We start from the raw sequence: 16,612 nt of genomic DNA, 5'->3' as shown, positions 1-16,612 counted from the left end.
AACGATACAAATCTTGCATGCGAAATAACTTTTCTGTGTATATTTAAATCGTATTGTAATAGGAAGTTAGAGTGCTATGTCACTTTCCCTATGCTCTATTGTTATATGTATTATACTGAAATCATGTAAATAAATATTCACTCATTCATTCACTTAAGAATAGTAAACATGAAGACTCACTCATTTTGTAAACAAACAACTTTTCTCGTCTTTTCTCTATTTTAATCCAGTTGCATTCTCTTTAATCTTGAAAAGACATCATCTTGAACCGTAAGTTCACAATATTATTGAGAATGAGCCATTGAAATCACCTGCAGGTGGATATCGCAGAAGCAGTTGGCGTTTCTCAGAACGTGATCTCCCGAGCTTAAGCCCGGTTCCGAGAGACTGGAAGTGCCAATAGGAGGCCTGGTAGTGGTTCTCAGCGCATTACGATGCTAAGGGAGGACAGAGATATTGTCATTGCTGCAAGGCGGAACCCTTTCCATAGGGCCCGCCAGACCCTAAATGAAGTAAAAGATGTTTTGGCAAGGCCTTTACCAACATAAGCGATTGTGGGAAGTTTGCCTCACATAGTCTGCCCCTTTGAGACGACCTGCAGCAACTCAGGAGAATATGGTGTAGCGAGCGCCTAGAAGAGAACACTAATGGGAATGCTCTTATTTTTAGTGATAAGTCGCGTTTCTGTCTGTGTAGTGACAGCATGCGCCGAAGAGTCTACCGAGTACAGGGGATGCGTTCATGCCCCAGTTCGTGATCCCTTCAGTGCAGTTTGGAGAAGGCGGTGAAACGGTCTGGGCTGGGATTATTCTTATTCTATTAATTTTAATTAAATTAACCGATATATTCGTGTTGATGATGAAAAAGTTAATGCAAAGGGAGACTATTTTGAGTGTGCCCGCCTTCTTACCATTAATTAACCAAGGGCCACATTATCTGCAAAAGCTTGTTACGAAACAAATTGATAGATTTTAGGAGAATAGCGTAAATCCATTCCACACTGGAGGGCGAACTGGGCACCCTCACCGCAGTCCGTTATGTCCAAGAAATTATCGAGGAATACGTCCTCAAATCAGGGATCTCATTGGCAGGGATTTTCGATTTCTGGATGACAATGCCAGACCTCATAGAGGCCGAGTTGTTCATCAATGTTTAGAAAACCTGAGAATTCCCCCATTGTCTCCAGACCTCAATCCCATGGAGCACATGTGGGATGCGTTTAGCTACAACAACTGAGTGCAACGTCGCAAAATCTATGGAGTGAAATTACTTACGAAATTAGTCATAATCTTATCAACAGTATGCCTAACAGGTCCACAGAGGTTTTAGCTAACAGAGCACATTATACACGATATTAATTGTTTAAAAAAATTATTTTGTCTAATAAACAGAATTATGGAATTAAAACCTTTTATTTTGTTATTTTTGAAAATCCCTTAATTAAATTTTCCTTCAGTAAAAAACAATAATTTCTAATAAATTTTAATGCAATCGAAAAAAAAAATGCTAGAGAAAGTAAATACTACAAAATTGGCAATATCCTCACGCCTTTTTGAGCAGTTTATTTAATAGTGTTAATAATAGTTTTCTGCACTGTCCTCGTTATCTATTGCGGTGAGGGCATAATAGTCAGTAGGATGATGGAATCCCCCCCACATAAATACATTTCTATCTCTTATACAGACAATTTCGTGTGTCATTTCGTTCATCCCTTTCCCTACGAAGAGTCATTGCTCCCGGAGTTCCTCAAAGTTCTAACCTTGGACCCATCCTTTTCTTAGTTTATATCAACAAAATACCTCGCCCAAAGAAGTTATAAATCTCTACTCTTTCTCTTGGAGGAAAAATAATATCGAACAGTTTAGAAAATGCAATGCGCTGCATAGGAAGTTTCTGCAGCCGTTGAAAAATTAAAATTAATCAAAATAAAACAGGCAGTAGTTTGCGGTGGGACCGTTGCAATATAAAAATATCCAAATTGAAGGTGTAACAATCGTGCTCTGAGTCAATCAAATATCTTGGGGTAATATTGGATCGTAAACTCACTTTTACACGCCATGTTAATGATAATCATTAAAGATTCCCTCTGCTCTGTCGCCGGCCAATAAACATGTCCTGTAGGACGTGGTGGTCAGGACGATGCTAATGTATGCCTACCATCCATCTCCTATGTCCAGCTGTAAAGGTTAGTTGGCGAGAGTCAGAGTTATAAGGAGTGAGAGAAAAGACGTTTGCCAGTTCCAGCATCCACTGTGGGCGAAATATCGTGAGACTACACTGACTATGCACCAGGCACCAAGTACAAGTATCAAATGAAGTCTGAACAGGATCGTTATCTTTGTGCGTTGTCAAAGCGTAATACAGCATTTTACTTATGATATACAATTCATTTTCTACGTCCAGTTGTAAAATATAGTCACTAGGTAGCATGACGTCAGGATATAAGCAAGGAGAGGTAAAACTATCGGTTTCAGTTCCAATTTTTCATCCATTGTGGATGCAGTACGGTGGGAAAACACACTGACTGTGTATCTAGCATCAGTGTGCTTACGCTGAATGAGAATTACACAGGAGCGTAATCTCGTCTTGCAGCATGCTTTATTTCTTCTGTTCAAAGCGAAATAAAGCATTAAAGCACTTGATATTCCATCCGCATACATTTTCCTTTTCTCTGTCGTTAGTCTAGTCTGTAGCCAACCAAAAACCTCTGTACAAGGTGGTGGTCCGGCCGAAGCTACTCTATGCCTGTACCATCCATCTCCTATAGAAATAGAAATGATAAAGATGGGGTGAAAAAAATATCCATCTCCTAACCTATGTTCAGCTGTAAAATGTAGTCGGTAGGTGGTGTGAAGTCACGGGTATGAGCAAAGAGAAGTAAGACGCTAACTTAAATATTTTTTCCTGTGTTAATAGGAAATGTCTCGTTGAAACATCGTTTTATTCCGGTCAATTAATTCTGACTTCAATCTAATCTGTCGAGTATAATTAGAGTCAACTAGGATATTTTTTCTCAATATATTTTATTTATTAAAACTAGCGTAATGCGACCATTAAACTGACTAATAAACATAAATAATAAAGTCATTTAAGTACACTATTTAGTGTCATAGTTTAACTGGCTGATTCGTCCTTTTACATTGTATACTAACTCAAACGGTTCGGTCTTGTTCAGTCGAACTGCAATGTGCTTCGCTGGTCCTGAAGTCCTAGTGCTTATATAGAACAAATGTAAATAACGAAATATTAACTTGGTCCTCATGACCTTAGGATTCAAAATACTTAGGGTTAATAGTATTTTCTCTAAAATCATCGTTTCGGTATTGAAGAAAATTATCACGGACAGACTTTCGTAAGTTTACGGTCTTGGCAGGATACGCCGTACATGAGTTTTTTTAATTTGAGGCTTAGGGTGGGATTTGAAGCATCGGAATGTTGTCTTTAATCCACTAGTAGGCTATCGAGTGTTTCACTATCACCCATTACCGAGTTCCCATAATCCTGCGTACTGTAAAGGGTGGCTTTTGACAAACTAATCTTTTGAGTCGAATCGATGTAAAAAAATGCCCGTAAATTTATTAACCATTCCCGGAGAGTAGTTGTTCTTTCCTGGCTTCTTATGTAATCCGGTAGATTGAAATAAAATCAACACAAAATGCAAAGTCATCCGAGTCATTTATGGATTTAAACCAAGAGCCGTGCGAGTAAAATACAGTGTTACGCCCCCCACGTGGAGAAGCCGACATCTGGTAAACACCTTTGCTTTTACTTCACCACTCGATGTCTGATTTTTTTAAACAACAATTTCCGTCTTATTTTTGTGGGAATTTCATACAGTTATGATTTCGACGGGGAATAATTTTTGAAAACGCTTACTTTTTACTTGATTTGATGATGGTTGTTGGTCTGTGGGTCGGTGAACTTATGGTGAACCGGCATAGGGCCAATTATTGAGTCCGTCTTCCCTCATGGGTTTGTTGAAATACTCAAACTCGTTTCGGCATTGCACCATCTTCAGTGAGGAACTTTTACTGAAAAGAGAGGTCTTGATAGTAAAATGTCAATTCCCTGCTGTCAGTCTTAAAATTAGGAAAGTAAGTCAGTAGTGTGTTAGTCAAAAAAAACAAAAAAACTATTTCAAAAGTTTTGCTAATGTGCTCTAATTTTCTTTTCAGATTGCTACATCGGAGGCTTTCATGAAACTTAAAGCGTGTGGACGTTTATATTTGGTAAGATTTAACAAAGTACAGCTAGCTACCTAAGTATACTTGGTTTTCATACTGAAACGGCATTGAGTCCGTCATCGCCAGCGGTTCGTTGACCTATTCAAACGCGTTTCTGCATCGCGTCATCGTCAGTGAGAAACTAGCTAATTTGCCAATTGCACAGTCATGAGTTCATTGCTCAAGTACAATGCCATATGCAAAGTTGAATGCTTCCGAAAATAAGCAGGAACCAGAAGGATCTGCCGACTACCAACGTCAATCTTCATATACCACTCAGCTTGAGAACATTCTTGTCATTCTCGCCAAATAACTACCTTTTTCCTAGAATATCCATTTGGAGACGTACAACTCATAGCCACATATTTCTTGCCATACCTCCTCAAAACTTATTGGATTAGCATCTTCCATCACACAGATTGTACAATTGCTTAGTAGGATCCTTTCCAAAAGCTGCTGATGCACATCTCGGATCTGAATCATCGTCCCAACGTGTGAAATTCATACAAAAAAGGCAAATTAGTCGACTTTGATAGTCTATTTCAACATCCCCAACCAGCCGGGCAAGTTTGTTATGTGTACGCTACCAGCTCGTCCGGTGGTAAGACGAGTAATATTTGCCAACCGACAATTTTAGGAAGAACGGTCATATATCCAAATTCCCCCTCCCCAAAAAAAAATTAAAACAAGAATTTTATCAGAAAAAGGTGGAAATCATTCGGACAATTTTATGAAGAACGGACAGTTTTACAAATATTCTAACCCGGCCTACATAGCGGGATAGTTACAAAAAAAAGCCAACAACGAATCAAAAATCAACAGACGCATTTTATCAGAAAAAGATGGAATTCGTCGGACAATTTTGGGAAGTATGGACTTTTTTTCACATTTTCTAAATACAGTTCTAGATCCGACGAAAATATTTGTTTAATTATTGTTTTTATTTTATTTTACATTTATCGGTCCGTAATGCCCTAATGTGGCGTGAGGAATTTGCTTATCTGTCTAAATAATTTTATCATTTATCGTTATCTTAAATCGATGTTACGGTTTGATAAAATTGGCAAGGTCGATCGGTTACCCTTAAAATTGAGAGATGGAAAGAGAGAGAGAGAGAGAGAGAGAGAGAGAGAGAGTNTCTCTCTCTCTCTCTCTCTCTCTCTCTCTCTCTCTCTCTCTCTCTCTCGTTAGTGAGCGGGTGGGAACGGAGGGAGCTTATACAAATACTTTGTGTCCAGTGTGAAGAGTTATTGCTCTAATATCGCTCCTTTGCACGTCTCAGTTTTCGTTACAGCTATCCCGGTAATGAACATTTTCGACAGAATTACCCCTTGTCTACGTCATTATTTTTTAAATTGAAAATGAAAGAATAATCGACTCTTCTAAGGACAGATATACTCGGTTGCTGTAAATAAACGCACATTCTATAAATATATTTCTTCTCTATAACTAAATGAATTAACGTTATCTATTTTCGTTGTGTCTTCAATCCACATCGTCCCTTTAAATTTAAATTCAAAATTTCGGTATAAAATAATTTGAATTAAAAATACGAATTTTTTTTGTAAATAATTCAAATTTACATTTCCTCCTTAGCGGAAACTGGGTAGGAGATAAGGATGAATGAGGTGACCATAAAATTTTCTGCACCTTGACTTGAGTTAGATTTATTGTACTCATTGCTCTAGTGACACTGAGGTAAGCTTGTCTTTCTGTGCCACTTAATAGTCTGATCTTCTTAGCATGCAAAGTTTTGGTTCATCACACCACCGACCTACTGTTCACGGGACACCACAGTGTATAAGTACACATCTTATATGTACAATAAGTTCATTAATCCCACATCATTTCTAAAAGTAAAATTTTTATTCAAATTAATCGATGAAAATAGCCTGTTTTGATAGGAAAACTAACAACGAAAGAGGAATATCGAGGCATGGATTTAGTTATGTCATGTTAAAAATAGCCATGTTCCTCAAAACTGTATTAACCACTTAATCTAGTGTAATTACTTTGTTGAGTATTTTTTTAAATCTAATTTATATCCATGTACATTAGGTTCTGTTGTCCGTATGAATTGAGATGGGATTGGCTTAACAGGCTTTGTGAGACGTTGTGACTTTTGGATAACTTCTTTAAGATGGATTGCTACTACATCGTGATAATGGATGTTGTGGTTTGGACGAGTGTGCGCTGGGAACGGTTCAGCCTTCTATGAAGTTGGTATTCAGCGGTCGATGATGTTGAAATACTCGAGACTGCATGCCAGAAATTGTACACCACCTTTTGTGGAATCTAGAAAAATCAAGGGTTCATATGCCACCGAAAGCCTTCAATCTATCCAAGATTCTAGTGTTTCGCGTGTTCCAAAAACCGTCGATATTTACAGATTTTTGTTACGATGCTCCTAGGAGATACACCGTTTCGAAAAACTTGGTGGGACAATAGAGCTTTTTTTCGTTCTACAAGAACATCTTGAGTTTATCAAGTTTATCAGCTGGTGCGAAACGCGGAGGTCAAGAGTAAGTGATGAAAATATACACATTGTCTTCAGCTCTACTGTTCGTCAATAACAAGTACCCACCAACGTCCGCTCAAGTTAGATACTTAGTACTATATTTAGACAGCAGACTGATGTTGATTCCCATCACAGCGACAATACTTGGACAACAACGAAGATTTCTAGGACCGAAATCTGTTTTGACCGAAAGACGTCAATTAAATATAAACAAGTCAATACTGCGACCACTTTGGAAATTAGGATATAGCGCCAAGCCATCCAACATCCGAGAAACCTTGAGCTTATCGAAGCCCTCCACTTTACATCAACAATAAATCTACTTAGGAACACACCTAGCCAGACGTGAAATCCCCACACAAGACTTAAGAGACAACTTAGAAGATTTGGGCAATTAGTAAGATTTTTAGGGCAGAAATCCTTTTTGAAACTCAAAAGTCATAACTTAACTAATAAACAAGACATATAGTGACCACTTTGGACGTTAGGAGTAGCGCCAAGCCATCTTGCATCCAGAGGGTCCAATCTTAACAATCTAAAGTCCCCATACTATCTACAACGACCTGAATAATCATTTTGTCTACGAACTCCTAAAGTTCCACACAAAGCCCTCGATCCTTCATAACCCTACTGCACCAGCCCTGTCAACATTTTAAACTACAATGGTTTCGAGACTTCCTCGCCCCCTACCTTTATTGAATGCTAACGTTGGATGGTTACTCTTAACTTGTGTCCTCCGGGTGGAGTGTTGGTCATAGTGTCATTGTTTTAACAGGAAGAAAAAACCATATACTCACATATTTGTAATATGTATTAAGGTGTACAGGCTACAAATAACACATTATAAAGAAAAATATGGCATTCTTCCATTAGCTAATACCTCATCCTAAATAAAATCATGTGTTCGATAGATACTTGCACGTATCGGAACATCCTTCTCCGCAATCTACCATGCCGAATGGCGTGTTCCGCAAGGCAGCATCATCATATTCTGTATGGGTACCTTAAAAAACTCTCCGAAATATCAAATCTATGGAAAATCCGGTGTTGCCGGTGGTCCGCTGAGGTCCGGTGTCGGTGAGATTTTGGATGGGTTTCGCAGTCATCGTCAATTTAGGTTATCTGCGTGCAAGGTTTGCATTGCGCATTTGTCATAAAAATAGCCTGTGAAGCTGTTATTTTATTCCCCAACGAACCCCCAGTGGATTCGGTGAGACACACCTGTCGTCTTTCATTGGATGAGAGATCGATTAGATTTTGACTCCCTCATTCAGTATGAACTGCAGACATCTCTATCTATCCCAATTAAGTATAGCTCACACTTGAAAACACACAAATGTGCGAAATAGCAGGTCAGTTAGTCCTGAGCGTTATAACGCAACAGCCCGATAAGAGTCGTGCATTGATTAACTAGAAAAAAACGAGTCAACGTTCTTTCTGTTTGCTGTTGAAAAAAAGTTGGCTTAAATAGAAGCTGGCGACTAGCCTCGGCCTGCTTATATCCATGATTATATCTTTTATTTACTACTGTATCCTGTTACTTGAATAGTTGTCGTTTGATTCAGGCAATATGATGCCTGGTCTAGTATGACTAGTCATGCTTATATCCCAGTCCTCGCGTCATATGTCTATCTAACATATACTTAAGTATATATATGTTCTTACCGGTCGATTGATAATTGTTTAAAGGATTTGAAAACCACCAATTTTTGACCAATGCATCAACCACTAAATTTAAATGCTTGTTGAAAGGTAGATAAAATTATTATTGAGAGCTTTTTTATTGGGGGGGGGGAGATAAAATAAAAACTTCCATTAAACATAAATACATAATTTAAATNTTCAACTGAGATCCGAATTAAATATAAATTCACTAGAATCTAGACGATCAATGTCTGATGCTCTAATATTGTTCAAAATAATTAACAATATAATTAAATGCCCCTCTCTACTAGAAGAGATAATATTTCATGTGCTTGCCTATAGAAATAGACAAACAGAGTTTTTTTTATACAGCACACCATAAAAACAACGGACCACGAAAACTAGTGAATTTAGTATGACTACATTACAAACCTCATAATAGAGGCATTTACAAACATAACAAATACATTATAAATAGTATAATCAGACCTGAATGTATACGTGATTTCCTTATTATTTCTTGATCCAATTGTTGGGCATATACAAAATAATATAATTTGTTATTTGGCTAATGATGTTAAACAAACTATTATTTTATCCTTTTCATCAAACGAGTACGCTTTAAAAAGTTGTTACCGGTGGTTATATCGCTCTTTGAAAATCATGTTCTGAGTGTTTTAGTTTGTCGGGACCAGCTAAGAGCAAAATCGGACGTCGAAATGTCATATCTAGGCGGCATTGGGCTAATGCAGATTCTGGTCGTGTCTGGTAACTGGGCTAAGTGCATCTTGTAGTTGTCACGCTTTTCATGTCGACAGGGACACAGCTGTCCTCACTAATGTTCCACGTGTTCATTGGCAAGTGAAACTGATCAATATTCCCGGCCAGATGAATATTGGAGTTTTGTCAAGTGCGAGTGTTAGGGCTAACGATGGCTCCACACTCTGTTTATGTTTCGAATATCTAAATGGCTACATATTTTATTCCCATTACTTCACTTCTGAAGACAACGGGGCAAATAGAATATGCTACATGTCATCAAAAACATTGAACTAGAGTATAATTACAGCTTTAATTAGAAAGTCTTAATTATAAAGAACTAACTTTATAACCCGGCGTTGCCCAGAGGGATAATAAAAAGTGTTAATGAACACATTATTTTGAGTACACATTGAACAGAAATTGCTATTTCTACGTAGGAACATATATATTACTTAAATGAGAACAATTGAATGTTTGATATCAATGAATATATTTTGTCATCATGTTACATATTTACATATGCAATATTATTTTTATTTTGGATAACATTGTATTAAATTGTAATTATTGTTGTATTCAGCTTCGTATACCTTAATTAATTGAAAATAATTTATTTGGTCAAGTGGACCACGAAACCTAATAAAATATAATAAGCAAAATGAAGTATACTTCACTAAACCACCGTACCATTTGTCACCGAGAAATCAAATAGTTAACACGACATTTGAAAAATGGCAAAAAGGAGGGAAAATTCAAAAGGTGGGGTTGAGATGGGAAGTTGGTGTCCGAGTGGATTGAAGTCACGATAGCTCAAGTGGTTAGAGTAGTGGCGTATCTAGCCGAAGGTCGTGGGTTCGAATCCCGCTCGTGACACGGACTTTTTTATCTCAACTAAAAACCTCTTTTTGCAATTTTTCAAACTTTTTCATTTCAACCAATATCTTACATAAAAAGATTAAGTAATTGAAAGAAGTTATTTGGTCAATCGGACCACGAAATACAATGGATTTGAAAGAATGGTCAAGAGACGTTTAGAATGGTTCATAGAAACCAACAAAATTATCCCTGACTTCCAACGAGGATTCAGAAAAGGTCATTGTACATATGACAACTTAGGCACATTCACCGGTGTATAGAAAAATATTTCTCACAAAGAAATTACTCTAGCCATTTTCTAGATATATCCAATGCCTATAACTATGTTAATGCGAAAATCTTAAAGATAATATTAACAGAGGAAATAATACCATTCCTACGCTTAATTGGTCCACCTCCCTTTGTACACCCAATATCATAATCGGCCAAGAAGACGTGATGGAAGAAAGAGAATATGTAATAGACTGCTATGAAACCGGACATTGCCTTTTAGCTACAGTGGTTTATACGTATGGTTCAAAATCACAAAATGGAGTTGGTTCAGCATTCCTTGACATAAATAGCAAGAACGCAACTAAATTAAAGCTACCATCCTTTCGCTCTATCTTTTGCGCTAAAGCCATAGCTATAAGGGAAGCAGTTAAGTACGTAATAAATCTCGACCCAACCTATACTGTAATTTTGTCGGATAGCAGGTGTATCTAATCAGCCTTAAAAAATACGGATTGTCCTCAAGATCCCATCGCCATAGAGATAAAAAATCTTGACTGCGAGTAATCGCGTCATTATTTACTTGATCTGGGTGATGGGTCAGAATGATAATAAGTACATATAACAACAGGTCGATTTACTGGCAAAAGAGGCCGCAGTTTCGGGAAGTCGTATTGAAGAAATTTCGGTGTCGGATATGACCTCTCACAACACAAATCGATTCTGAGGAAAAAATGGCAAAAGGAATACAAGGTAGCAAGTAAAACTAAGCGCATCTGGTATTCTAACATACAGCCAACGATCCATTCTGCAGCATGGTTTTCTAGCGTGACACGACAGAGAAGTTTTTCACTCGTATATTTAGGCTTAGGTTTAACAGTCACCGGTTTCCATCCCACCTCCACAAAATGGGCATCCTCCCAAATAGCAAATGTTCATGTGACAATTCTACAGTAGCAGTTGCGAATCATGTACTTTTAGCCTGCCCACTAAAACTGCACGGAAGAGAAGATATTTTCAAAACACTTGTGAAAAATAAAGTGCCACTCCGCACTTCAGTTAATTTGATTTTAAGTTACATTAAGAACATTGAAAATCTGGATCCCATTTTGACATATATAAAAAAATAGATGTTGACATAGATGTTTAAACAAATTTTAATAAAAAAAGGAAAAAATAGTTATATTTGATCAAGTGGACAACGTGGGCAGGCGGCGGCTGAGAGGGCGGGGCGCTGGCTGGATGGACACTTTTGTCCTCTCGGGCGAGTTTTGCCGCAAATTGTGGGATGGATGCGGACTTTTCCATGGGCCCTAGGTGCCGTGTAGATGGTTTTTATCCGCATCCATCTGGAACAATTTGTGATAAAGTAAAAGAAGGGTCGAAGGACCTTATTCAGGGAAGGTCCTGAGTGTCCTGCCCGGTCGACGCTCGCGGCCTTCGGTCTCGATAGGGTTGGGCTGTGGACTGTCCGCGGGGCCCATTAACAGGAATGGCTAGATGTGTAACTAATTGTACAAGGCAAAAAAATAGGTGCATTTCATCACATTTTACCATCGCTATCTTCAAAAATAACAGAATTTATGGTCGCATCAGATAGAACAAGATCCGATAAGGCAAGTTTGAAGTTGGTGTTTTCCATATCCTGTATGAATTTTTTAAATTTTCTAGAGATTGTGAACATGTATCTTCAAAATTAGGATTTCTTTTTTGAAATGCTGAATTTCTGTGTATGAGAATTTGAGTGAATAGTTGGCGATGCTCTTCTCCCTTAATATTAGAAAATATATTTTTAAGGTTGGAAAGAATTGGTTCTAAAATATTTTTGAAATGCTCTGTAAGACTATTTCTCATGGCTGTGTTAAATTCTTGTAGCAAGGTTTGGTTTTATTGTGATGTTTTGTACCGATTGTATTTATAAGAAAAATAGAAACATTAACACACTGAAAAGTAAGTTATGGTGAAGTTCACTCGTTTTCGTGGTCCGCTTTTCAATTAATTATGGTTTTTAGTTGCGATAAAAAAAAGTCCATGTCACGAGCGGGATTCGAACCCACGACCTTCGGCTAGATACTACTCTACCACTTGAGCTATCGTGACTTCGATCCACTCGGACCCTAACTTCCCATCTCAACCCCACCTTTTGACTTTTCCCTCCTTTTCACGATAGTTCAGGTGGTAGAGTAGCGGCGTATCTAGCCGAAAGTCGTGGGTTCGAATCCCGCTCTTGACATTGACGTTTTTATCGCAACTAAAAACCTTAATTAATTGTTATGGTGAAGGTTGGGATCTTACGTTTTTCGAACAGGCAAAAGGCCTGTTACAACGTGTTTTTAAAATTTTAAAATAATGAGTCCTTTCGCCCTGCTATCACTTAAAATGTGGCTAATGGAGAACGGAGCGGCAGGATATTGTCCAGGATTATTAACAAATAACTAATTAGAAATTAAATTAAATACATATATTTTCTGCCAATTATTTTTATTTAAATAGAAATAAAAAAAGGTCTATTGCGTTTGTCGAACAGAAGATGTTGGAGATAGCCAAATGATGAAACCTTCTGAAGAAGAAGTGTTTGGCGATCATCACAGAAAGTCGGTCATTAGTCGAGAGTAGATTCCGCAGAGGCCGGAGCATCCACGGGCGAAGGCGACCATCCGTCGGCATTCTTCGGGCCGATCCCCATTTTAGAAGACGCGGCAGATAGAAATTGTTGAAGTTTTAATTATTTATTTATGAGATAATGGAGAAATTGATGTTTGGTCAAGCGCCGTGAACAGTGTCTGGTAACTTTTGGTCCGAGCTCCCGCAAAGCTTCCAAGCCGTTCTGGCATGCTCGACCCCGATCGCCTTGCCGTTTAGTTTATATTATTGAATTAATTATATTCAAAGGCGGAATATATGTGGATATTTTAAAAAGTTTACTATTTTGATATGGAATTTTCATTTTTGCCAAATCCTTTGACCTTGTTTGTACGTTTAAGTTATCATGTCTGTCTGTAATTGGGTAAATACAAAATTGTCCGTTTTTCGACAATATAATTAATTTTTATTTCTTTAAAATAAAATGAGTATTCACACAGTCAATTAGGATTCTGTCATTAAACATTTTCAGAGGTTGCTCCAATTCACACTTACCATTTCTTGTGTCGTCTGTGAAATAGTTCGGCGAGACGCCCAACTTGATGATTGATGTCCATCCCATGAAATAAAAACCATACTAAAAAAAGAGATAATAAGAAAAAAAACTGGTGCCGCAAATGCTACATTCCTGATAACAGAATGCTGAAAAACCTATCCAGGAAAGCGCTTGTTTTCTGACCTTTTTTACCCTAGGATACTTGGATCTGCTCTTTGCCCGCAGGCTCACCGTGCAGGCGTGTATGGCCGTTCTAAGTTAGCTAAGCGCTCTAAATAAAGTTTAAAAAAAAAAAAAAATCGTCTGAGAAAATTTGTGCATCAAAATACCACCTTGACTCCGGAACAGTTTGGATTTCGCTTTGCCCTATCAACATAGGCCAAGCTTTGCAGAGATTATGTAAAAAGCAATTTCAATAAAAAAAAAGGACACTGGGGTAGTATTACTAAACATCATTAAAAGTTTTGATAATGGCTGTCATAACGGTATAATATCGAAGAGGATTGACTGCATGTTCACAAATTATCTTAAATGATAGTATCCCACTTAAAAATATAAAATGTGTCGCCCACCTTGGAAATGGTAACTTGTCGATTTATAGTTCAAACTCAGGGGTACGTCAGGGATGTGTACTAGAACCCACAGTATTCTTGTTATATTTACCCGACGTAGAACTAGCCTTATTTCATGACTCATAATATCTGGATGGTTAGTGCTGTGGCGAACCGTTTAAACAAAGCTATTAATAAAATAGATAATTTTTTCGCTATTTTATTCAAGAAACGAAGGCCTTGCTTAAATATGGATGTAAATTTCAAGGGGAGGATGTCATACCCTGGTCACTATCAGTCATCTTGTTAGTTTACGGTTGGATAGTAAGCGAAACTGTTCTATTTACTTAACACTTATAAGATTTACTTGTAAACCTGTAAAAATCCTCATTTACAAAAGCGTAGTAATCAAATTCTTGATGAACTAGGATCGGTATGCTATAGGTACAACAGAACGGGGGATGATGGTGATGTGTATACTAGTAAGCGGGGTTTGTGCTCCCCAGGCACGGCAGCCTTCTGGCTTATTGTACCTTCCTAGTTCCTAGTTCAGTGTAATGGACTCAATCCTCAGAAGTATTAGGTCAGTGACTGTCGTTGCTGCAATTCCTCTCCTTGGGTTTTCTTTGTATCCCAGGTTATGTCTCCATGAGCGTTGCTTCTCATTCGAAGATGATATAGGTGGCACTTTCTTCCTCCTCAGTATATAATCTGCGCCCATGTTTTGTAGATGTTTTCTCGGTGCCGGTGACCGGCTCCAGATCTCTCCCCTTCCGATTTTTACTTGTTCCACTCCTTAGACAACCACTTAAAAGTAGGGACTTTTTGAAAAAGAAAACGCTCTCAAATTTCTTCTCGTCTATTGTAAGTTAATAGTTAATGTAAGTTAAGTTATCATTAATTAATTGAAATATTAATTAAATTTCCATTGCAACATTAATCGAATTTTTTTATTAATGATATAATGATGATTAAACCAAAAATTAAAATAAATGACGTAATAATAATTTATTAACTGACAGAGTTAAGGAGGAAAACCTCCTGAATAATTGGGTTTATGCTTAAGATTTTTCGGTTTTCAGAAAAAAGTCAAACTTTCAAAATACAGTTTATTTCATTATTAAGCCAAAACATAATTTCCTTAGTTTTTGTAAACTTTTTTTGTTAAAAGTAGTTTTTTCAATTATGTTTTGGCTTAATAATGAAATAAACTGTATTTTGAAAGTTGGACTTTTTTCTGAAAGCCGAAAAATCTTAAGCATAAACCCAATTATTCAGGAGGTTTTCCTCCTTAACTCTGTCAGTTATTAAATTATTATTACGTCATTTATTTTAATTTTTGGTTTAATCATCATTATATCATGAATAAAAAAATAAGATTAATGTTGCAATGGAAATTTAATTAATATTTCAATTAATTAATCTTTTTATATGAGGTTTTGGTTGAAATAGAAAGGGTAGTGCCACGAGCCGGATTCGAACCCACGACATTCGGCTAGATACGCCGCTGCTCTAACACTTGAGCCATCGAATTTTACCTCCTTTTTGCCATTTTTCCTGATTACACGACAGTTGAAAAATGGCAAAAAGGAACGAAAATTCGCAAGGTTGTAGGTTGAGATGGGGAGTTGGTGTCCGACTGGATCGGAGTCACGATAGCTCAAGTGGTAGAGCAGCGGCGTATTTAGCCGGTCGTGGGTTCGAATCCCGCTCGTGGCACTAGCTTTTTTATTTCAACCAAAACCTTATATAAAAATATCAATTTATTGAAAGAAGTAATTTGTCAATCAGACACTAAATATAATGGATTTAATTATTATATTAATCCATGTATGTTTAGCAGTCATAATTTACCGTATTAATTATTTCAATTAATTATTATTTTTATCCAAGGTCTTGGTTGAGATGGAAAGAATAATTAATTTGTTTAATATTATTTTGGAAATAAAATATTTTTCCTGCAAAATTTGTTGATCCAGCTTTTGATAAATAACATTAGTGTTGCAGAATTGTACGTGACATTAACTTAAGAAATTTGTAGTGTGAAATAATTGAGCAAATTGTAAAAAAACAAAACAAAAAAAAACAAAAAAACACTTGGTTTATTTTTTAATTATTTATATGCTTAATGGGTTTGATCTGCTAGACGGTGAACTCATACTAAACCGGTATTGGGGCGTATTGAACTAGTCCAACGCGTTGATATTGCGCTATCTTCAGTGATGAACTGTCTGTCAACGTCCGAGTGGGGAATAAATGTCGTTGGGTCTGACGGTGTCCTTAGGGGCGTTTCTGGTGGTCATGCTGTTCATTGGTCGGTCGTAATGTTGGTTATTATTTATGTGTTGCTAGTATTTTTTTTCTATGTTGTTTTCTTCTGACCGTTTGCGTTTTTTCTGTTATGTAGTGTATTTAGTGGTGTGAAAGTAGTGTGTGAATTTGAGTTTGTTTATACATTTATAAGTTTTCCGTCTTTAAGTGTTATTTGTTTGCATGTCTATAGGTTCTCCAGTATGTCATTTTTTAAGGAACTGGTAAAGGTGATTGACTTCTTTCTACACCACTACTACTTATTACTACAGCTTGCTGAAGAACCACATCAATATGTTTTATTGTATTTTTATATATATAATTTTTATTTTTCCAAGGATATATTTTACTGCTGAAAAATAATTCTACAAATGTGTTC

At 37.0% G+C, this 16,612-nt stretch overlaps 1 protein-coding gene across 6 annotated transcripts in view; it reads left to right on the top strand.

Annotated features, from left to right (window-relative positions):
* Window positions 1–16,612, top strand: part of LOC106666867 (myocyte-specific enhancer factor 2) — a 209,081-nt gene that overhangs the window by 42,558 nt on the left and 149,911 nt on the right. For all 6 annotated transcript variants that reach the window (XM_014394355.2, XM_014394356.2, XM_024226283.1 and 3 more), the window contains exon 3: window positions 4,176–4,229. The gene's annotated coding sequence lies outside the window, so the exon portion shown is untranslated. The remainder of the gene's footprint in view (window positions 1–4,175; window positions 4,230–16,612) is intronic.

The sequence above is a fragment of the Cimex lectularius genome, unplaced genomic scaffold, assembly GCF_000648675.2.
Source record: "Cimex lectularius strain Harlan isolate CLEC.00 unplaced genomic scaffold, Clec_2.1 scaffold115, whole genome shotgun sequence".
In the NCBI taxonomy this organism is placed as follows: Eukaryota; Metazoa; Arthropoda; class Insecta; order Hemiptera; family Cimicidae; genus Cimex; species Cimex lectularius.
The sequence above is the reverse complement of the archived record's forward strand: the minus strand, read 5'-3'. Positions and strand labels throughout refer to the sequence as shown.